At 45.8% G+C, this 22,304-nt stretch overlaps 1 pseudogene; it reads right to left on the bottom strand.

Moving 5' to 3' along the window:
- LOC133061049 (cytochrome c-like) overlaps positions 1 to 17,536 on the bottom strand; it is an 84,081-nt pseudogene extending 66,545 nt beyond the window's left edge.
- Positions 17,537 to 22,304: the final 4,768 nt, after the last annotated feature.

The raw sequence follows: 22,304 nt of genomic DNA, 5'->3' as shown, positions 1-22,304 counted from the left end.
GGCTGGAGAGGCTGGTGCCTGGCAGACAGTGACATCACCTTTCAGAGCCTGTTTCCTCATTGGTTAAAGAAAGACAAGAATCGCTCCAATTGAGGGGAGCCCAGTCCCTGTCAAACCAATGCTGTGGACCGACACTTGAGTGCCAACTGCGTGCTTTGTACAACTCGGCCCCTCTCCAGTCCTTTCTCGGGTAGCGCCATCTCCCCACCCTGGGATCTGCCTCGACTTGTGCTCCAGGCCTGATGGCACCCCAAGGATCTGAGAGGCTCAGCTCCACGCTCGGCCCCAAACTCCATGCCAGGCATGGGAGGTGGGCATGGGTGTCCGTGGCTGAGCAGTCTTGTTGGAAGAGCATCCTCCCACCGTCCTGTTCTGTGGTCAACCCCACCCCCCACCCCCCATCCAGGGAACCATCCCCACCTGTAGCCCTGCTCCTGGTTCCATCCCGGAGCCTGGGTTCCACATTTGGAGTCTGCTTGCATCCCAAAGACCCTGTTAATGCCACACCTGTGCGGTCCACTTCCTGTGGCCCCCACCTTTCTACATGCTGTTGTCCAACAGGACAGCCTTGTCATTTATCTGGGGCCTCCAGGGTTAACTGTACTCTGAGTTGCAACCAGCTGTGGGCCTTGGGAAACCTGGGTCTTCCAAAGTCAGGCTGGGGGACAGAGCGTGAAGCCCTCTTGATTTTCTGATTCTGCCTGGTCTCAGAATGAGGTCATTTCCAGCAAAAAAAAATTGAGAGAATCAACAGCCAGAGTGGTGAAAATAAAACATGAACATATGGCCACTCACAATAGCATCATAAATAAGAAAATACTTAGGAATAAATTTAACAAATGAAAGGCAAGGCTTGTGCGCTGAACACTGTGAAACATGGCTGAGATCAATTAAAGAAGATCTAAATAAATGGAGAGATATTTCATGTCCGTGGGCTAAAAGACTCTATATTGTCAAGTTGGCAATTTTCCCCAAATTGATCTACATATTAAATGCAATCCCTATTAAAAAAAAAACTTAGCAAATTTTTTTTACAGAAATTGACAAACTGACTCTGAAATTTATATGGAAATTTTAAGGATGAAGAATAGAGCAAATAATTTTGAAAAAGAACAGAATTGGAGGACCAATAGTGCCTGACTTTGAAACATACTATAAAGCCACAGTAATCAAGATAGTGTGGCACTGATGCAAGATAGGCACATAGATCAAAGAAAAGAAATTGAAAGTCATAAAGAAAGCCATGAAATTTTATGTATGGTGAATTGATTTTTAACAAAAGTACAAAGACAATTCAGAGTCTTATAGAATTGTCAGGGCACGTTTGACCATTGGTTCAATCTTGTCAACAAATGATGTTGGGACGGTTGGATACCGACATGAACTTAAACCCTCACCTCATTCCATACACAAAAATTAACCCTAAATGGATCAAAGACTTAAATATAAAAGCTAAAACCATAAAACTCCCAGAAGAATACAAAGGAATAGATCTTTATGACCTTGTGTTAGGCAAAGAATTCTTTGCCTTTTTGGAAGAGACCAATAAGAAGATCAGTAAAAGAAAAAAATATAAACAAATCTCCTTTGTCAAAATTTTTAAAAATATCTCAAAGGACATCATTAAGAATCTTAAAAACAAGCCCACAGACTGTGAGGAAATATTTGTAAATAGCATACTGATTAAGGTATTATACCCAAAGTATATCAAGAATACTTCTAATTTAATAATAAGACAAACAACCCAATTTTAAAATAGGCTAAAGACTTGGGTAGACATTCATGAAAGAAAATATATGAAGGGCTAATTAGCTCATAAAACATGATTAACATATTCAACTAATGAGATTAGTCAGTAGGTAAATGCAAACTAAAACCAACAGTGAGATACCAATTCACACCCACTTGAATGAATATAATTTTTTTAAAGGACAATGTCAAATGTTGTTAAAGAATGGAGAAACAGAAACCTTCTTATATTGCAGGTAGGAATGTAAAATGTACAATTGCTTTGGGGAAACAGTATGGCAGTTTCTTACAAAGCCAAACACAAACTTATCACAACACCCAGCAATTCCATTCTCAGGAATCTCCCTAAGAGAAACGAAAACACATGTTCACAAAAGAGGTTCATATGCAGATGTTTACAGCAGCGTTATTCATGACAGCCAAAATGCAGAATAACCCAACCTAATGTCTATCAACTTTGAGTGGATACATAAATGTGAGTATCCATGTCCAGTGGAACATCACTCAGCAATAAAAAGGAACAACAACTGACCTATACTACTCTTGGATGAGCCTCAGATCTATTATGCAAATAAGCCAGCTACAAAAGACTGTATACAGTAACAGTCCCTTTATATGACTAGTCCACAAAAGGCAAACTTACAGTGACAGAAATCAGACCCTGAATGCCTAGGACATCATGTGTCTTTGTAGGGGAGGAGAGAAGTGAGGATTAACTGCTAACCAACACAAGGGAGCTCACTGTGATAGAAATGTGTAATAACTGGATTTTGGTGATGGTTACACAACTCGTGTGTGTGAAATATTCTTTGATATTATACATAAACTACACTACAATGCCTTTCGTTAAATAAAAGAGGACATTTTAGATACAGCGAATTTTAATTAAATAAACATAGTTAAGATCCAAAAGATAAATTAGACACTGCCAGCTTATCTTCAGCCCTTGCCTTCAGCAGGCTAATCAAAACAACTTGAAATACACAAATGAGTCTTTCTCTGTTCTATGAAACAGTAAATGGATCTCCTTGGCACTTAAATACATTAATATAACCTGTTATATAGACCTAACTATAAAACCAACCTCCTATAGGTTTTGAGATGGCATTCACCATCTCTGTAAACGGTTCAACATTACCAGTCAAATTCAGTCATATGTTTACAAAAGGAAAACAGTGTTAAAATATTGTTTTCTTTTTTAGTTTTTTTGCCACTTGCTGAATCAGAATTACTACCAAAATTCAAAAAGCTATCATGATTTAGCCACAAGCCAATCTTATTTAAATCAGGACTTTCCAACAGAAATATTCTATCAGCCTTTTATGATCTGAATTCTTGTATATGCAATCAATTTAGATACTGTACCTATAAAAAGGTCATAGACATTTCTATTTTGTAGTAAATAAGGCAGCAGCCAACAATTACTCATTAGTAGCTGTCTTGACACAAGCTATCAAGTCTGAAAAACCTGTATGCAGGTTAAAAACAACAGTTAGAACCGGACATGGACCTGTATATTGTCACTCTGTTTATTTAACTTATATGCAGAGTACATCATATGAAATGCTGGACTGGATGAATCACAAGCTGGAATCAAGATTGCTGGGAGAAATATCAACAACCTCAGGTATGCAGATGATAACACTCTAATGGCAGAAAGTGAAGAGGAACTAAAGAGCCTCTTGATGAGAGAGAAAGGGAAGAGTGGAAAAGCTAGCTTAAAGCTCAACATTCAAAAAAATAAGATCATGCCATCCAGTCTCATTACTTTATGGCAAATAGAGGGCAGAAAAATGGAAACAGTGGCAGATTTTATTTTCTTGGGCTCCAAAATCACTGCGGACAGTAACAGCAGCCACAAAATTTGAAGACACTTCCCCCATGGAAGGAAAAATATGACAAACCTAGACAGAATATTATAACACAGAGATATTACTTTGCCTACAAAGGTCTGTATAGACAAAGCTATGGTTTTTCCAGTAGTCGTATACCGATGTGAGAGTTGGACCATAAAGAAGACTGAGCGCTGAAAAATTGATGCTTTTAAATTGTGCTGGAGAAGACTCTTGTGAATCCCTTGGACAGCAAGGAGAGCAGACCAATCAATCCTAAAGGAAATCAACACTGAATATTCATTAGAAGGACTGATGCTAAAGCTAAAGTTCCAATACTTTGGCCACCTGATGTGAAGAGTTGACTCATTGGAAAAGACCCTGATGCTGGGAAACATTGAAGGCAGGAGGAGAAGGGGGTGGCAGAGGATGAGATGGTTGGATGGCATCACCAACTCCATGGACATGAGTTTAAGCAAACTCCGGGAGATGGTGAAGGACAGGAAAGCCTGGCCTGCTGCAGTTCATGGGTTCACAAAGAGTTGGACATGACTTAATGACTGATCAACGACAGCAATCAAGTCTGCTCTTTCTGCCTTCTTAATGCCAGTGAAGGTTAGTTTCGTTCCAAGGATGTACTACATACGATTCTCTGAATACTCCGTCCATGTCTCTTCTTCCCAGTGATGCCTTTGTTCTTGTGAGCACCTGCATAAGAGAGTCTAGGGGCCTGAACTGCATTTCACCCAAACAGAGCATGGGGGTTTGGCCCAGCCTAGGGCTTGTCCCCTTTTCCACGGTATGGCACTGGGCACACTTCTGAAAAAGCACCTTGCCCTTCTCAACATCACTCACTTTTAAATTGTCCCTTGGTCACGTGTGATACAAAATTTCCAGATACAAGTCAGATATCCACTCTCTCCACAACTTTTCAAAGTTTTTTTTTTTTTTTTTAATGTGGACCATTTTAACATCTTTACTGAATTTGTTACAATATTGTTTTGTGTTTTGGTGTTTTGGTCAGGAGGCAAGTGAGATCCTAGCTTCCCATCCAGAGATTGAACCTGGTCCCTCTGCATTGGAAAGCGAAGGTTTAACCACTGGACCACCAGGGAAGTCCCAACAACTCTTGAAGTTTACTAAAACTCACTGATTCATACTCTTAAAGTGGGTAAAGTTTTTTATAAATTATACCTCAATAAAACTAGTTATTTTAAAAGTATAACTCCACGGAAATGCCCGTACAGGGCTGGCTAAATGAAGAAGACAATAGGTGATGAATGCAGTCCTCTGCCAGCTCTCATTTTCTTCTGAGAAAAAAAAGCAGGAGCTGGAGAGCAGCCTTAGTGTTTTAGACTAGTCATAGCAAGAACAACTCCCACAGCTCCTATGAGAAACACCCAACGCCAGCCTGGCCAGGCCTTGCCCTCTCCACCATCAGTTCCCACCACGATCCTGCACCTTATGTCCTTCTCAGACACACTGGCCTTTTAGGACTTCATACTGACATAGTCCTTCCCACCTCAGGGCCTTGCATGTGCTATCACTCCTGCCAGAAACATATTTTGCTTTCTGCCTACTTAACTTCTACTCAGTCTCAGACCTCAGGTCCTTTGTCTCTTCCTCAAAGAAGGCTTCCCTGATTTCCTAAGCTTGGTCAAATCCCTCTATGAATTGGTGTCATAGACCCTATGCCTTTCTCCCTACATAATTTACCACAGTAGCAACTTTTCATTTATTTGCAACATTATTTGATTCATGTTAGACCAGTTACCCTGAAAATAGGGACCATGTCTAATTTGCTCACCACTGTACCCCAAGGCTCAGCACAGTGCCTGACACATAGTACATGCTCAGTTAATTGTTAAATGACATGCCAAAAGTTAAAATTCTAAGCTTCTTAAGATCAAGAGTTTGTAGTATTTAAAAATTCTGTCATTTTTGAGATATAACATCTCATCACATTATGAATTATTATATTCCTGATTATTATATGCAACTATTATATTCATGTGCCAAAGAACAAAAATTCTACAAAACAACTAGTAAAACTTGACCTAGCAAGTCAAGACCTACAGTTTTATCAATTAAGGAGTTTCTCTTTTTTCCCCTCTGGGGCTTCCCTGGTGGCTCAGACGGTAAAGCGTCTGTCTGAGATGCAAGATACCTGGGTTCGATCCCTTGGTTGGGAAGATCCCCTGGAGATGGAAATGGCAGCCCTCTCCAGTATTCTTGCCTGGAAAATCCCATGGATGATGGAGCCTGGTAGGCTGCCTTCCAAGGGGTCGCAAAGAGTCGGACACGACTGAACGAGACCTCCTCCTCCAGCCAGGCTAGACAAGAAAAAAGGAGCGAATGAACGAATTACCAAATCAGAAATGAAAGAATGGTCATCACTACTGATTCTATTCACATTAAAACAATACTAAGGTAATAATAAGGAACAATTCTGTTTGATAGAATTTGATAACTTGGCTGAAACGGACTCATTCCTCAAAAGACACAAACTACAAACAGTCACAGAAAGAAAAATGGATAACCTGAATAGCCCTTCAGCTATTAAAGAAATTGAATCAATAATTATTTTTAAATCTTATAAAAAAGCAAACAGTAGGCCCGGTTGGTTTCACTGGTGAATTCTACCAAATATTCAAGGAAGAAATATTACCAATTCTCTACAATCTCTTCCAAAACAAAGAAACAGAAGGAACACATCTTAGTTCATCCTATGAAGTAAATAGCATCCTAATAACTAAAGACATTATAAAATATCTGCAGATCAGTATCTCTTACAAACAAAAAAATTATCAAGAAAATATTAGCAAATCAAATCTAACAATGTATAATGATTATGTCAACCAAGTGGATTTTATTTCAGGTTCCTGGGCTAGAAGACTTCATATTATCAAGGATAGTTCAATATTTGAAAATGCAAGGATAGTTCAACATTTGAAAATCAGTCAGTATAATCCACCATAGCAAAAGGCTAAAGAAGAAAAATCATACAATCCTATCAGTTGATGCAGTAAAAGCATTTGACAAAATCTAATGCTTATTCATCATCATAAAAAAAAAGCTCAGCAAACTGGAAATGTAAGCAAACTTCTTCAACACAATAAAGAACATCAACAAAATACTTACATCCCATATCATACTTAATAGTAAGATTAAGATCAAGAATGGGCTTCCCTTGTAGCTCAGCTAGTAAAGAATCTGCCTGTGACACAGGAGACCCCAGTTTGATTCCTGGGTCAGGAAGATCCCCTGGAGAAGGGACAGGCTACCCACTTTAGTATTCTTGGGCTTCTGGTAAAGAATCCACCTGCAATGTGGGAGATCTGGATTTGATCCCTGGGTTGGGAAGATCCCTTGGAGAAAGGAACAGCCACCCACTCCAGTATTCTTGCCTGGAGAATTCCATGGACTGTGTATCTATAGGGTCACAAAGAATCAGACACAGCTGAGCAACTTTGAAAAATTGAAAGGTCAAGAATAATGTAAGGATGTCTCTTTCTTACCACTCCTATTTAACATTATACTGGAAATCCTAGCTAGTACAATGAAACATGAAAAAGAAATGAAAGTGTGTATATCATAAAGGAAGAAATAAAGCTGTCTTTATTCATAGTTGGAATGGTTTTCTACAGGAAAAAAAAAATTTCAGCCAAAATAAACCCTTCTAGAACTCATGAAGACCATATGACACAGGGTTAATATACAAAAGTCTATTGCTTTCCTGCATACCAGCAATGAACAAATGGAATTTGAATTATTTAAATACCACTTACAGTAGCACCAATAAACTAAAGAACTTATATATAAACATAACAAAATACAATTAGTGTCTATATAGTAAAAACACTGGAAAAGAAAATTTTAAATGTCTAAGTAAAAGATACAGTCCCTATTCATGAATTGCAATTCAATAACGTTAAGACATCAATTCTTCTCAGCTTGACATATAGACTCAAATCAATACCAATCAAAATCCCAATAAGTTATTTCATGGATATTGGCAAACCGATTTTTGTGGAAAGGCAAAGGACCCAGAAAAGCCAACATAATGCTGCAAAAGAATAATAAAGTTGGAGGACTCACATTATCCAATTTCAAGATTAACTATAAAGCTACAGTTTTCAAGATAATGAAAGCTGGACACTCAGATCAATGGAACAGAACAGAGAACCCCAAAATAGACTCACATAAATACAGTTAACTGAATTTTTACAAAGGGGCATGGCAAGTCAATGGAGAAATAATGGTGGCTACAACAAAAGATGCTGGAGTAATTGTGTACCTATTTGCCAAAAAAAAAAAATGAACCTGGGCATGGACCTTACATCAGTTCAGTTCAGTTCAGTTGCTCAGTCGTGTCCGACTCTTTGTGACCCCATGAACTGCAGCACGCCAGGCCTCCCTATCCATCACCAACTCCCGAAGTCCACCCAAACCCATGTCCATTGAGTCGGTGATGCCATCCACCCATCTCATCCTCTGTCATCCCCTTTTCCTCCTGTCCTCAATCTTTCCCAGCATCAGAGTCTTTTCAAATGAATCAGCTCTTCGAATTAGGTGGCCAAAGTATTGGAGTTTCAGCTTCAGCATCAGTCCTTCCCATGAATATCCAGGACTGATCTCCTTTAGGATGGACTGGTTGGATCTCCTTGCAGTTCAAGGGACTCTCAAGAGTCTTTTCCAACACTACATTTCAAAAGCATCAATTCTTTGGCTCTCAGCTTTCTTCAAAGTCCAACTCTCACATCCATACATGACTACTGGAAAAACCACAGCTTTGACTAGATGAACCTTTGTTGGCAAAGTAATGTCTCTGCTTTTTAATATGCTGTCTAGGTTGGTCATAACTTTCCTTCCAAGGAGTAAGCGTCTTTTAATTTCATGGCTGCAATCACCATCTGCAGTGATTTTGGAGCCCAGAAAAATAAAGTCAGTCACTGTTTCCACAGTTTCCCCATCTATCTGCCATGACCTTACATCATCCTTCACAAAAATTAACTCAAAAATGATTATAGACCTAAATGTAAAATGCAAACTATAAAATTTCTAGAAGAAAGCATAAGAGGAAATCATGGTGACTTTGGCACCTACTCACTCTGCCATTCCTCAGCTACCCTTCGGTCTATAGTTAAACCCCTTCTGGCTACCCCACCAGTCTGAGAGACGATGAAGATAAACACAGCCGGACGTTAGTTACACCAGTGAAAACAGAATTTATCAGTAACTAGTGACACTAGGTTTGACTAGCTCAGCTGGAATTTCATCACCTCCACTACGTCTGTTCATCATGATGCTTCCTAAGGCCCACTTTGACTTCACACTCCAGGATGTCAGGGTCTAGGTGAGTGAACACACCATCGTGGTTATTTGGGTCATGAAGATCTTTTTTGTATAGTTCTTCTGTGTATTCTTGCCACCTCTTCTTAATATCTTCTGCTTCTGATTGGGCATTTTAAAGAGAGAATGATGGAGGAGGAGGGGAGATGGCAGGGGCTTGAGCAGAGTTAGGAAGGTGAAACATTACAAAAAGTGAGAAGGAAGATTGGTCAATGTTAAAAAAAAAACACCCATCTGGGTTTTCTCAGTGACACTCAATGAGTTAAGCTCCTGCCCTCCCGTGAAGGCTGAGACTGCAGCCATGCCTTCAGGTGTTGGCTAGAAGAACAAAAAATAACTGTTTTTGGCAGCCTGGAGTTTTGTCAGGCAGGCTCTTTAAGAGGGGCTGTGGACATCCTAGGGATGTGGCCTTAAGCTGTTAGAAACTACATTAGTGTTTTGTTCAATTCTTTATAGGCTAAGGTTAGGCCTAGTAAGAGGAGGGCTCAGAGGAGCCAGGCTAGAGTTCAAATCAAGGAAAGGATTTTTGTCAGAAACCAGGGGCATGTCTTCATTCTGGGCTGCCAGTTCAACCTACTTATGATGTTTCAGGCTTTGCTAAATCTCCTGTGGCATCAGCTCCCCAGGTAAGTTCTTCTTAAAAGCCTTCTCTGTGAGAGAGTTGGCAGTGCCAGTTTCCCTTGGAATATAGATCTTATTCATCTCTGTTCCCCTACAGTGCCAAGCACAGCGCCCAGCTCTTAGTAAGAACTTGGGAAAACATTGGTTGAATTGGACAGAACTTGAAACAGAAATTGAGCATGTTTTTAAGGGTTGCACTGAAGCATAAAAGAAATGGGTTTACAAATCAAAATCTTTTTCTGTAGGCCCTCGGTGAGTGCAGCATTTCAAGGAAGGCTTTGGCAAAGCTTTTCTGTAAAGTGTGGAATTGCTTTCTATTGTGAACTGCTCTTCTTTGTCAGGCTGTTTCACACACACACACATGAGCTTGTGTGAACAAATTACAGAGGTAATATGTGATTTGGGGTAGAAAGAAAGAGAGAGAAGAAGGAGTTAGGGAAGAAGAAAGGAAAGGAAGAAGGGAAGCAGGAAGCCAGGAAGGTAGGGAGAGAGGGGTGAACAAGCAGTTGGATATATGAGCCTGGAGTTCAGGGCAAGGTCCAGGCTGAAATATACATTTGGGAGCCATCAGCATATGAAAGGCATATGAAGTCACAAGTTGGTGAAGTGCCCACAGGGGTGAGGGAGGATAAGGAGAAGAGAACATAGGGCAGAACCCTAGAATAACTCAAGGTTGATAGGTTGAGCAGCCAAGAAAGAACCAGCAAAGCAGACAGAGGAGAAGAAATCAAGGAGGTAGTAATCAAGAGAGGGTGGGATCCCAGAGCAGAAAGGAGAAAAGATTTCATAGAGGCGTGAGCAACTATTCCAAACACTGATAGTTCAAATGTCATTGAAACTTGACCACTGGGTTTATTAATTCATGGGTACTTGGTGACCTTGTCAAGAGCAGTTATGGTGGAGTGTGAGAGGCTGAAATCCAGTTAGAGTGCAGCGAGAAGAAAATGAGAAGAGGGAAACCAAAGACAGTAAGAACAGTGACTCCTTCGTTTTTACCCTAAAGGGATGCCAAGGTAGCAGAAGAGATTTCATATTGATTTTATCTTGGGGGATTAGAGAATGGTGTGTTTGTACATAGGTGACCCCAGTAGTAAAGATCCCACCTGTCAATGAAAGAGACATAAGAGACTCAGGTTCACTCCTTGGTTCGGGAAGATCCCCTGGAGGAGAGCTTGGCAACTCACTCTAATATTCTTGCCTAGAGAATCCCCATGGACAGAGGAGCCTGGCGGGCTACAGTCCATGGGGTTGAAAAGAGTTGGACATGACTGAAGCAAATGAGCACGCACATGTTTGTACACTTGTTGGAATGATCCAGGAGAGATGGGAACATTGATGATGTAGGCAAAATGGGAAGGGATCTCAGGCACAAATAGCCTTGAATAAGGGACCTACAGTTCATGTAACACACAGGCCTCAATGCATGAGGAATTTTCCTGAGAGTCTCCCACAGATATACACCCTACCAGGTACTTATCTATGTACAAACCAAGACTATTAGGATCTTTATCATGCTATTCACATTTTTCAGCATGCTACTTCCTTTATTCAAAAACACATCAAGAACATTCTCCCAAGTCAAAGCCTAGAGGCCAAATTCAATCATTTTAATGGCTGCTCAGTGTTCAATGGTATGACTGTTCCATAACTTAAGTAACCAATCTCCTACTGATGGACATTTAGATTTCTCCAATTTTGCTATTACAAATAACACCGTTGTGAAGACCCTTACATAGCTTTGTACTCTATAGAGTATTTCAGAATGAGCAACTCCTAGAAGTTAAATTGCTGAGACAAAGGATATGTGCATTTTGATAGATACTGACCAACTGTCCTCTGCTAAGGTTGTGTGCATGTGTGTGTGCTAAGTCACTTCAGTTATGCCTGACTCTTTGTGACACCATGGACTATAGCCCACCAGTCTCTCCTAGCCACTGGATTTTCTAGGCAAGAATACTGGAGTGAGTTGCCATGCCCTCCTCCAGAGGATCTTCCCAACCCAGGGATCAAACCTACATCTCCTGCATTTGGCAGAATGGTTCTTTAACCACTAGAGCCACCTGGGAAGCCCCCTGCTAAGGTTACCCCAATGAATATCCCACCAGGAAGATGTGAGAGAGGGAGTATAACACCAAGGGGTTGACCTGAGTTTGGACATTCCATCACCAACTTGCTTAAAGTAGTTCAGGCTGAACATATATGTCAAGGCCATAAGTGGCCAACTTCTGTCCTCTCATCTTCATGTGCTAACTCCAGCAGGTCTGGGGAGCTGGAAAGGCAGAGAATTTGGACAGTGAGAGAGAAGAGAGCAGACAACATGGGCAGGAGTGCAGATCTGAAGAGCTATTGGGTGTCCATGGCAGGGAACTGGGCTCTAACCTGGTTCTTCAAACCACTGCTGTGGGGACCCAGGCAAATGGCTCAGCTGCTCACTTCCTGATCACAACAAATGTGCTTTTCTGGATCCAAGTGGAAGTGAAAGTCGTTCAGTTGTGTCCGACTCTTTGTGACCCCATGAATTGTACAGACCATGGAATTCTCCAGGCCAGAATACTGGAGTGGTAGCCTTTCCCTTCTCCAGGGGATCTTCCCAACACAGGGATCGAACCCAGGTCTCCTGCCTTGCAGGAGGATTCTTTACCAGCTGTCTGGCTCCAGGGAGGCGGCAAACATGAAAATGAGATTATAAATGTGGGGGCAGAAACTACAGGATCGTCACCTTCCTCTTCTTTCTTACTAACACAACCCCAGTTTGGTCGGGGACAACAATTTCCCCTGCTTAAAAACTTTACATTTCCCACCCTTCTGCAGGCTGTCATGTGACACAGGTCTGGCCAATGAGATGGGAAAACATACGGTCTCACCCCCTGCAGGAAGTCATGTGGCACAATTCCTACCAGTGAGACAGGGGTAGAAGTTGCTGCATGGCATTCTGGGAAATTCCCTGGAAAGTCAGGGACCTCTGGATTCTCCTGGTGGGCCACCAGCTGCCCACGTTGAAAAGGAGCCTGACCTGCATAGAACAGCCATGCTATGACCTCAAGGGCGTCCGCACACCCAAAGATCCTGAAGGGAGATAGAGGAGGAGGCTGGCCTGATAGCATCTTCAAGCTATTGGGTTTTCATCACCCTTACCCCAACCCTCACCCCATCCAGATGTCTCACTGGATGAAAAACATATAACCCCTAACTTTCTGCATCTTCCTTGGTCAGGTTTCCATTACCCTCAGGAAGGCCATTCCCAGCTGTAGGACTGGTAGTATGCAAGGTGACAAGCTACCAGAAACTGGACTCCAGGCAACCTGACCACACCCTCTTCACCACTGACCAGCTGTGAGGGAGCCCAGAGCACTGGACCTCTCTGAACCTGGTTCTTATATCTATAAGTAGGGTGACAGTTCCAGGAACTCCAGTCTTGCTGGGATCTAGGAGGATAACAGTGACACAAACTCTTTGAAGGCTGCTGTCCTGAGACACAGGGAGCTGACCTTGACCTCTGAATGGTGGGCAACTGGCTTTGCACAACCCCTAACTTCTTTCTGGCCCTGTTGTTTCATGTTTAAATAGGAGGGTGGATACACCTTGCAAAGGATGGCACTATTTAAGAAGAAAGGTGTGTAAATGTGTATAACTTCAGGAAGGTTGATGGTCCCCACCAGGGGTCATAAGAAGGGCAGCTGAGGGCTCAAGCAGTCAGCAGGATCAGTGGGTGATGGGAGAGCATTAGTCTGGGAGCCAGCAGCTCTTCTACCTGGCTTGCTCTGGCTGCCTTGCAATGCCCTGCCTCTCCTGGGCCTCAGCCTGCCTCCTATAAGATGCAGGGTTTTGGCTAGATGACCATGGATAGCCTCACCAGTCCTCATACTCTGGAGTTAATTTGTCTGCTCTCACAGACCTGCAAGGAGATAGGATCTGATGGCAGAGGTTGGAGTCAATTACCGATCAGGAGTGTGAAGTGTGAAGAGCCCCAGGATCCTCTGAGAGTCTTGAGCAGGGCCCAGCTGGGTGTATCTATTGAGACACCTGCTCATGTAGGAGAGAGGGTGGGAGGGACAGGGAGGTGATGAAGGACCCCCTTTTCCATTCAGCCAGGGCAGGGTGGACTCTGGCCCACATAGACTGCCCTGCCTGTTTGAGTGACAGCCAGGCTTGCCTTGCAGAGCTTTCATTGTAATTCTGCAGCTCCTCTGAGCAGATGGACACCAGCAGAACAACCTCTCTCTGGGAATACCTGAGTATTCTGCTAATGAACTGTGGGACCCTGAGATGGTCACTTAAATTTTCTAGGTCTGTTGCCTTGTCTCTGAACACAAGGATGTCAGACCAGGTGCTTTTGAAGATTCTTCCAATGAGGAAAAATAGATTCTGGGTTTAGGATAATAGTAGTCACACTCTCATTAAACTGTTGGGAAGATGAAATAAGATCAGCTATACTTCACCTCTACTAGGCTTTTCTCCCCGCTATTCCCCTTGATTTTACACATTTGTTTTTCTTGCCCTCCACCCAGAGGCCAATAGAGGATATCTGTACGCCATTGCAACCCAATGCCCTGGCACCTTTTTTCTAGTAAAGCTGTAATTTCCTTCTGAGGATTTCCTCCTCCCCTACTGGCTTAGTCTGGATCAACTCTACCTCTGGACTGCAGGATGATTCTTCATTGGATTAAGCCAATCACCACATTTCTCTTCACTGGCCCACATCACTTCAGGGATAAGTGTGTGGCCCTTGGGGCCAACAGAAATTGGTCCAGGACTTTTGATTAGTTGTTGAGGAAGCTCTCTCTTCTCTGCCGGACTTCAGTCTGGAGGGAAAACCATCTGGCCTCCAAGAAAGGAGAACTGAGTGTGACTCTGCAGGAGGTAGAGATGCTAAAAGATGGAGGAGGTCCTGGTAGCATCATTTGAGCCCCTGCAACAAGGTTGAACTAAAGACTCATCCCTGAGCTTGTCAGTGGCATAAAACCAGCAAATCCCTTCTGAGCTCAAGCCAGGTTCCCTGAGGTTCCTGTCACAAGAAATGACAGAGGCTAATGGCTGCCTCCCCTCCAGCATGTAAGTCTCCAAGCTGAGACCAGCACAAAACTTTGTTGTGTCAGCCTCTCCCCCAGGGGTGTGAGTCAGGTTCATCTCCCGCTCCCCCTTCTCCCTCTTTTCTTTCCTCCCACAGAGGAAGCTGCAGAAACCACCCGGTAATGGCATCTCCAAGGGCGAGGGCACATTATCCCCAGACTCTAATGAACCGAGCAGCCCTGTCACCGCCAGACCCGCATCGCACAGTGACGGTGAGGGCTGCTGACTCTGCACTATGGCTTCCTGGTGCTGGCGTGCCTTCTTCTGGCAGAAGGTGGATTTGAGCTGGGAAGCCACTGGTCACGTTTAAGGAGGGGGTTGGGGGAAAGCATTTACACAGAACCCTCTAGAATCAAGGCTCTGGGAGCCTTAGAAATTATCTTGTTCTGCAGATGTACAGACAGGCCGAGCAACTGGCCCTAAGTCACACCATGGTCTGGAGACTGAGATTTGGCCCAGAACCCAAATCTCCCTGAAGGTCCAGTTGTTCCCTTCACTCTGCCACTGCTCCCTCCCAGGATTAGACTCGTTTCCTCCCCAGGTCCTAAGCACTAGTCCCATAGAATCCCTGCTATCTCCAAGAACCTACACTATACCGAATGCTCCCAGTTATGTGTCAGGTCTTCCCAGTTACCCTATCAGCAGGTCCTGCATCAGTGGATGCACAGAGGATATAGATGGACACCGCAGGGTCTGAGGCACTCATTCCCAGGGCCTGCGCTGAAGCTCTGAGCTCAGGCGCCGCCCCTTTTCTCAGATACCATGGATGCTCTCTGCACTGATCTCTAGGCACCACCTGCTCCCAGCCCTCACGGTGGGTGGAGCTCTGCAGGATTTCAGGACACACCCTGCTCTGTTTTGTTTCTGGAAGGCCTGGGCTGACCTTGCCAGTCATCTCTCACCAGCCCCCAGTTTCTCTAAATGCTGTCTCCTATCAGCTCTGTTTGGGCGCCCTCCAAAGCCCTCTTATCTGTTACAGCAGAGAAGTCTATTGCCCACATTCCCTGACTCTCTATGTCTGGTTCTCCTCAATGCAGATCCACCTTCTCATTGCCCAGTGGCGCCCAGAGCCTCCTCAGACAATCAGCAGTGGGATAGGGGAGGCCCAGAAGCCAGGGCTCCCCATCTGTATCTTACCCAGCAAGTCATCTGGCACCCACTTCAAGTCAATAGCCACTTATCTGAGCAGGTGCTGGGCACAGTACCATGCTGAGAGCTTCCCACAGCCCCTCTCTTGGGACCCTCACTAGTGCTCTGTGAAGGACAGTTCATCAGCCCCCCATCCAAGTGGGGAAACTAGGGACGTGCCCCAAGGTCACCTACCTGACCCTAAGACACCCTGAAGGGGGTGCACACACATCCTCCCACTGCCCGCATCTGCAGAGATGTGGTTTTCTGTAACCTCCAGGTACAGTCTCCCTTCTTCTATAATTGGCTGTTGTTTACCTGGAATCATCCCATGGATTCCGCTGAGTAAATGGCAGAGATCAGAGCTGTCTCCTGGAACCCGAGGGCAGGACCACACAGTTGGCAGACCCCACAGCCCTGCTCCGGAGAGGTCCTTGTTTAACCACAGTCACCAGGGCGCTGGGTCTACAGGAGGCCTGCCCCACTTTGGACTTCGCAGCGATCCCAAGAGGGCTTGTTATCAAAACCGGTTTGTGGAGGTTGAAAGGCTTTGGATGAAGATCTCAGTGGTGGGACGGCTGGACTCAGGCAAAAACGCAAGACTGAGCTGTCTGGGTGAAACACGATGACTGTCATGAAATTTTAATTAAACCCTCACTGGCGTGAATAATTGAGCACGAGAGTCAGGGTCGCTGACTTCCTCAGGCCTGCTCGGGAAGGAGAACTGGGGCAGCCTCGGCTTCGGGAGCAGGGCCCGGGGTGGGGGATCTGCCGACGCCCCAGGTACAAAGGGGCCCGTGGTGGGACTTCACCCTCACGGGCCCGGGAGCTTCCCCCTTATCCCTCACTTCAGGGAAGTCGTTTCTCCCCACTTCCTGTTCTGCTTGACCCGGCCGGAAGTGGCCGGGGAGAGAAATAGACCGGAGAAGAGCCAGAAAAGCAAGAGGGTTGCAGGCTGGGTGGCAGTTGAACCTCAGGTATAAATCGTGATTCTCCAGCTTGCTGGCTGTGCCGTCTTTCTTTATTTATTCTTAACTGAAGGATAATGGCTTTACAAAATTGTGTTGGTTTCTGCCACACGTCAACACGAATCAGCCATAGGCATACACACATCCCCTCCCACCTCCCACCTCGTCCCAGCCCCTCCAGGCCATCAGAGAGCACCGATCTGAGCTCCTTGAGTCACACAACAAGTTCCCCCTGGCCACTCGCTGTACATATGGCAGTGTATATGCGACTCTGTGTGCATGCTACTCTCTCCGTTCACCCCACCCTCTCCTTTCTCCAAATCTGCATCTCTATTGCATGCATGAGTGCGTGCTAAGTCCCTTCAATCCTGTCTGACACTTTGCAACCCTACAGACCATAGCCGGCCAGGCTCCTCAGCTCATGGGATTCTCCAGGCAAGAATACCGGAGTGGGTTGCCATGTCCTCCTCCAGGGGATCTTCCTGACCCAGGGCTAGAACCCACACCTCCTGCACTAGCAGGCAGATTCTTTACCCACTGAGTCACCGGGGAAGCCCACATCTCCATTCCCACCCTGCAAATAGGTTCCTCAGCGCTTCCAGACTCCACATGCATGCAATATTCGTGTTTTTTTTTTCTCTCTCTCTCTGTCTCTCTGACCCACTCCACCCTGTATAATAGGCTCTAGGTTCATCCACCTCATCAGAACTGACTCAAATACATTCCCCTTTAACGGCTGAGTAATACCCCACTGCCCACATGCACCACAGCCTCTCCATCCACTCACCTGCCGATGGACAGCCAGGCTGGCTCCATGTTCTGACCACTGTAAACAGTGCTGCCGTGAGTATTAGGGTCACTCTGCCATCTTCAGCAACTCACTGTACCTCTTTGAGCTTCAATTTCCTTATCTGAAAACTAAGGACTATAATTCCCATCATTTTAGAAATGCTGATTATCTTCTCCTAGCCTATCCCTCCCTGCTCAGCCCATATCCCTGATAAGTTCCTCTCCCCCTTCCACCACCACCAGCAACCCTCAGCTTACAAACAGTATTGAGATGAACAGGGGGTCCACATTGGCCCAGCTATCAAATTTCCCCTCCTGGGAATCTCCGTTTGGGACATAGCGTCAGAGTCACCAAGCTCTGGTAGCAAGCTGGAAGTGCAAGGAGCTCAGGGCAGGTAGAAGGCATTTTGGTGTGGTCACAGTGGCTCAGGGTGAGCGGAGATGCCCCCCCACCCACACACCCATGCTCATGAATGAGGACAAGTGAAAACTGGGGAAATCTGAGTAATATGGGTGGGTTGCATCAATGTCAATCTCTTGATTATGATATTGTCTTGCAGCTTTACAAGATGTTGCTATTGGGGAGAAACGGATAAAGGGCACACAAGATCTCTCTTATTCATTTCTTTTTTTAAACTAAACTAAATGTCAGTTCCTACACAGGTTGGTAAGTGCTTTCCTGGCTGGGGGCTGTGGTAGGATCTGTCTGGCCTAATGGTGTGGGCAGGGCTCCCATTAGATTCAGTGGAAGAAGGGGCTTATCTGGGTTGTCATCTGCTGCCAAGTGGGGCTAATAGAGAAACTGGGCCTGGGTCTCCTTCTTCTGTAGGGCAGGGGAGAGGGGTCTAAGTCATCCTGCTACCGTGTTGTTCCTCCAGTCCTGGGGTTCCTAACCTATCTGCCTTCCTCTGTCCACTTTCACAGTGCTCCTTTGGTTCTCTTCTTATTTCCAGCAATGACAGTTACACCCTAGGGAGGAACAGGAAAAGATCACTGTATAATTTCCTACAACTTCATAGGGCTCTTAAATTATCCCCACCCCCTAAAAGGTTAATTTTTAAAATAAAATAAATGTATGCCAGAAAAAAATAAATAAATAAGACTAACACTATCAATCTCATTGGATCATTGTGAGAATTAAGTAAATTAATATATGCAAGAATTTAGCCCATGCTCAGCATGCAAAGGTGCATGACAGATATTCATTCTTCTCCAATAATTTAGGAATGTCATATTCCTAATTTTTTTTTTAATAGCTCAGAGTATATTTTTTTCCCTAAAGCTTTGTTATAGACTGGGGTTAATCCAAAAGTCCCAATGGCTTCTATTACTGCTAAGCATGACAACAAGGCTTCTTTGGGGAAATGTAGCCCAAACTCCTCCCTTCCTTGGGCCATTCCCAAGACATAGGGGGAAAAATTGCTTGGGTACGCAAAGCAGAGAAAGCAAAACAGAGTGAGACCAGGCTCTACAGTCATGAAGAGTCAGTGTCAGTGGAAACTAGGAGCCTGAACACACCTCCGATTCAGGTCCCATTTAGAACACCAGTGATACCATCCACAGTTGATCAGCAGAGGGGTGGGGAGTTGGGGCAGGGACTTACAGGTGCCAGGTTGTGTGTGTACCACCCCATTAATTCTCACCACCACTCACCAAGGAAGGGACTGTGTTAAGCTGTTTTACAGCTCAAGGAATTGATACAGACTGAGACCCCCTCCTCCCTGGGGCTGCAGGGGAGTCTTGGGCTCACAGAGAAGCCTCCATCTGAGTATCACTTGTCCTGGTGCCCAGATCCCTCTTTCTAGGTCTGCACCACATCCTCCCGTCTCCTCCTCCTCCCCTGAGCCATGGGCTGTCGCTTCCTTAATGTGCCCACTTTATTTCCTCCAAAGAAGACTTGATCCAGGAGGCACAGACAGAAGATCTGCTTCTGATAACTGAAGGCATCCTGCCTCCCTGGGATGCAAAGGGAGCCCCTGCAGTAACACACTGCTAACCTCTGCCAGGGCTGAGCAAACCCTGACATGGTGCATCCCCACCCTGACCCCATCCTCACAGGCACTGGTCCTGCATGGGGAGGGAGCACGGGCTGGAGCCCAGCTTTCTACAGAGCCAAGAGGTCAATCCAGGACTCTGCTACACAGCCAAGAATGAGGTGGGTAGGGCCGGAGGGATCAGCACGCAGCCAGTAGCAGCTCCAGGCTGTGCTACTCCCAGTGGGCCGCTGAGACCCAGTCACCCCTGGCCTGGCCAGACCCATCAAGGGACACTCCCGAGTGTTCAGGCATCCCTAGGGACCCTGCTCCTAACCAGGCACTACTCCTCAATTTCCCCTCTGCCTTGGCTGTGGGATTCCGCTTTCCTAGGCCTGACTCCCAGCTTGCCCTTGGGCTCTGCTATGGAACAGTCCTCCTGTCCCAAATCCAGGCTCTGTCCGGGATGGGAGCCATCCTCTGACCTGACCCTTCAGGATGAACCCCAAGATCAGCCTCGGGAGCCCAGCCAGCCTATTCCCTGGGCCATCCCACCACACACCCTGGCAGGAAGAGCTGGGCTCCCCGGCAGGCTCCCTGTAGGCAGGGCCCGGGGTGGACACTGGGGTGAGCGTACGGGCTTGGGGATCACACTGCTCCACCACTTCTTGTCTGTGTCATTCAGGCAGGTTACTAACTTCTCTGAATCCCAGCTCTCTCATCATAAGATTCTTTTCCCTTCGTAGACCTCAGCTTCCCGTCTAACAGTTGCAGGAAAAAAAAAAAAAAAGGCACAAGTCACTGGCTCATCCCTTCCTGTGTTCCTGACAGACTGTGAGCTCCACAGGGCAGAGCCAAGCCCATCTTGCTCACCACCATGTCCCAGAGTCCAGCGCGCAGTAGGCCCTCAGTAAACACTTATCACATCAATGTACAAACAAGGTGTCCTCTTACCACCCAGCTACCCAGCGTGTGCTCCATGGACCAGCAGCATCACCTGGGAGCATGTTAGAAGCGCAGTATCTCTGAGCCCACCCAGCCTCCTGCATCAGAATCACACTTGCATGACCCCAGGGCCAATGACCTGAGACACAGCATGGAAGGCCCAGCGGGGCCCTCTCTCCACCCACAGGGAGGGCCAGGTTTAGGCAGGATGTGTGCAGATCCAAGTAGCCTAGTGGCAGTAGGAGGCTTGGCAGGGGGTTGGGTTGGCCTCAGTTAAGTGAGGATGAAGTTTGCTGTTCAGAGTCCAGGTGCTGCATGCACGGGAATGTTTTCTTATGATTATAGCAGATGCTGTGGGAGCCCCTCCTGTGTTCCCTGGGCACTCGCCCTCACACTTCAAGGAAGGCAGCTGCCTGAGGACACCTGCAACTCTGTGCCTCCTGTTTCCTCTACTAGAGCACATCCAACAAAGTTCACTCACAAAGCAGAGTGTCCACTACGCGCCAGGAGCTGCCCCAGGCTTGGGGACACAGCTCTGAGCAGGACAGGGAAAGGCCCATCCTCGGGGAGCTGACGTTCGGTGAGGAAACATGAACAGACGCAGCTGTGTCCAGAGGACAAGATGGGCGGAGGGCTAATCTCTGTTCTCCAGCCCTGATGCGATGTCTCCATACTACCACGTTCCTGGAGAACAGGGACCTCTGCACTCCCTTTTCCCAGGGTCTACAGGCTCTTTGCAGCAGATGGGGGAAAGGGGTGAGGAGAGAGCAGGACGCCTCCTCATCTTTCTTTCCCAGGCAAAACCATCACCTTCTGGAAGAGAGAAGAGTGACTCATATACTCCCCCACCCCAGTAGGGGCAGGCCTGGGGTGGGGACAGAGCAGGAAGGGCTGTATCCCAAGGCAGTGAAACTGATTCACAGTGCACATTTGCCTCTCAAATGCAAACGCAGACATTTGTGGCAAGCCGCAAGTGGTCCACAGGCCCTCTCATCACCCTCCCCGTCTTGATGCCTGACAGCCCTTTATTCCCTGTATCACACGTTTCAAGAGCATTGTTTTTCTCTGTTTGATAAAGTGAAATTCATTTAAGGTTCTCATGGTTATTTCATGTCTCCAAAGCATACTTTTCACGGGAAGATCAATTCTAAGAAAACGTTTAAAGCCCGTGGAAGTTAGATCCATTAACAAATGCTAAGTGGCCAGTCGCTGACAGAGGGGGCCTTTGACTACGGGAGAAGTGACAGCTCTGCTGGTAGCCCTGAAACAAGGTTCAGTAAGCCCTTTCTTTTCCCTCTGCCTGAAATTAAAGTTCATCGGGAGACCAAAGAAGATGACCAGAAGGATAGACAGCCAGTCTGGTGGCTAAACACCAGGGAGGGGAGGGGCTCCCAGACCTCTCCCTGGAAAGGGTCTGTGCTCTGCAAAGACGAAATATTTTGGTAATTGTGTGGATCAAGAGGCCCCTCATAGTGTGAATCAGTTGTCCTCACGTGCAAGGGAGCAGTGGGAACAGAGCAACCTGAATGTCACCTCGAGGCCAGAGTTCACCAGGGTAAGGAAGGCCAGGTCGGGGGCTGTGAATCAGCAGAGATCATTTCTGGAAGGAGAGAGAGGGCTGCTGGAGAGCCTAGAGAGGCAGACCACTTAGCTGTCGGAGATAAATGATGGGGTTCATTCCAAAGACTCGGAGTGCTGAAAAGAGGTAACAGCCAGACCTTCGTCTGATGACAGATCCGCCCAATAAAAATAAACAGTAAGGACATCAGCTTCCAGCCACTAGGATTGTATACATGCCTGACCCTTTTGGTGCTTTACATGTGTTTCCTCATCTTAGTCTCATAATACTTCATTGGAGCATCATTGACATAAAATAA

The sequence above is a fragment of the Dama dama genome, chromosome 8, assembly GCF_033118175.1.
Source record: "Dama dama isolate Ldn47 chromosome 8, ASM3311817v1, whole genome shotgun sequence".
NCBI classification, from domain to species: Eukaryota; Metazoa; Chordata; class Mammalia; order Artiodactyla; family Cervidae; genus Dama; species Dama dama.
Note: the sequence above shows the minus strand (reverse complement) of the source record. Positions and strands in the feature narration are given on the sequence as shown.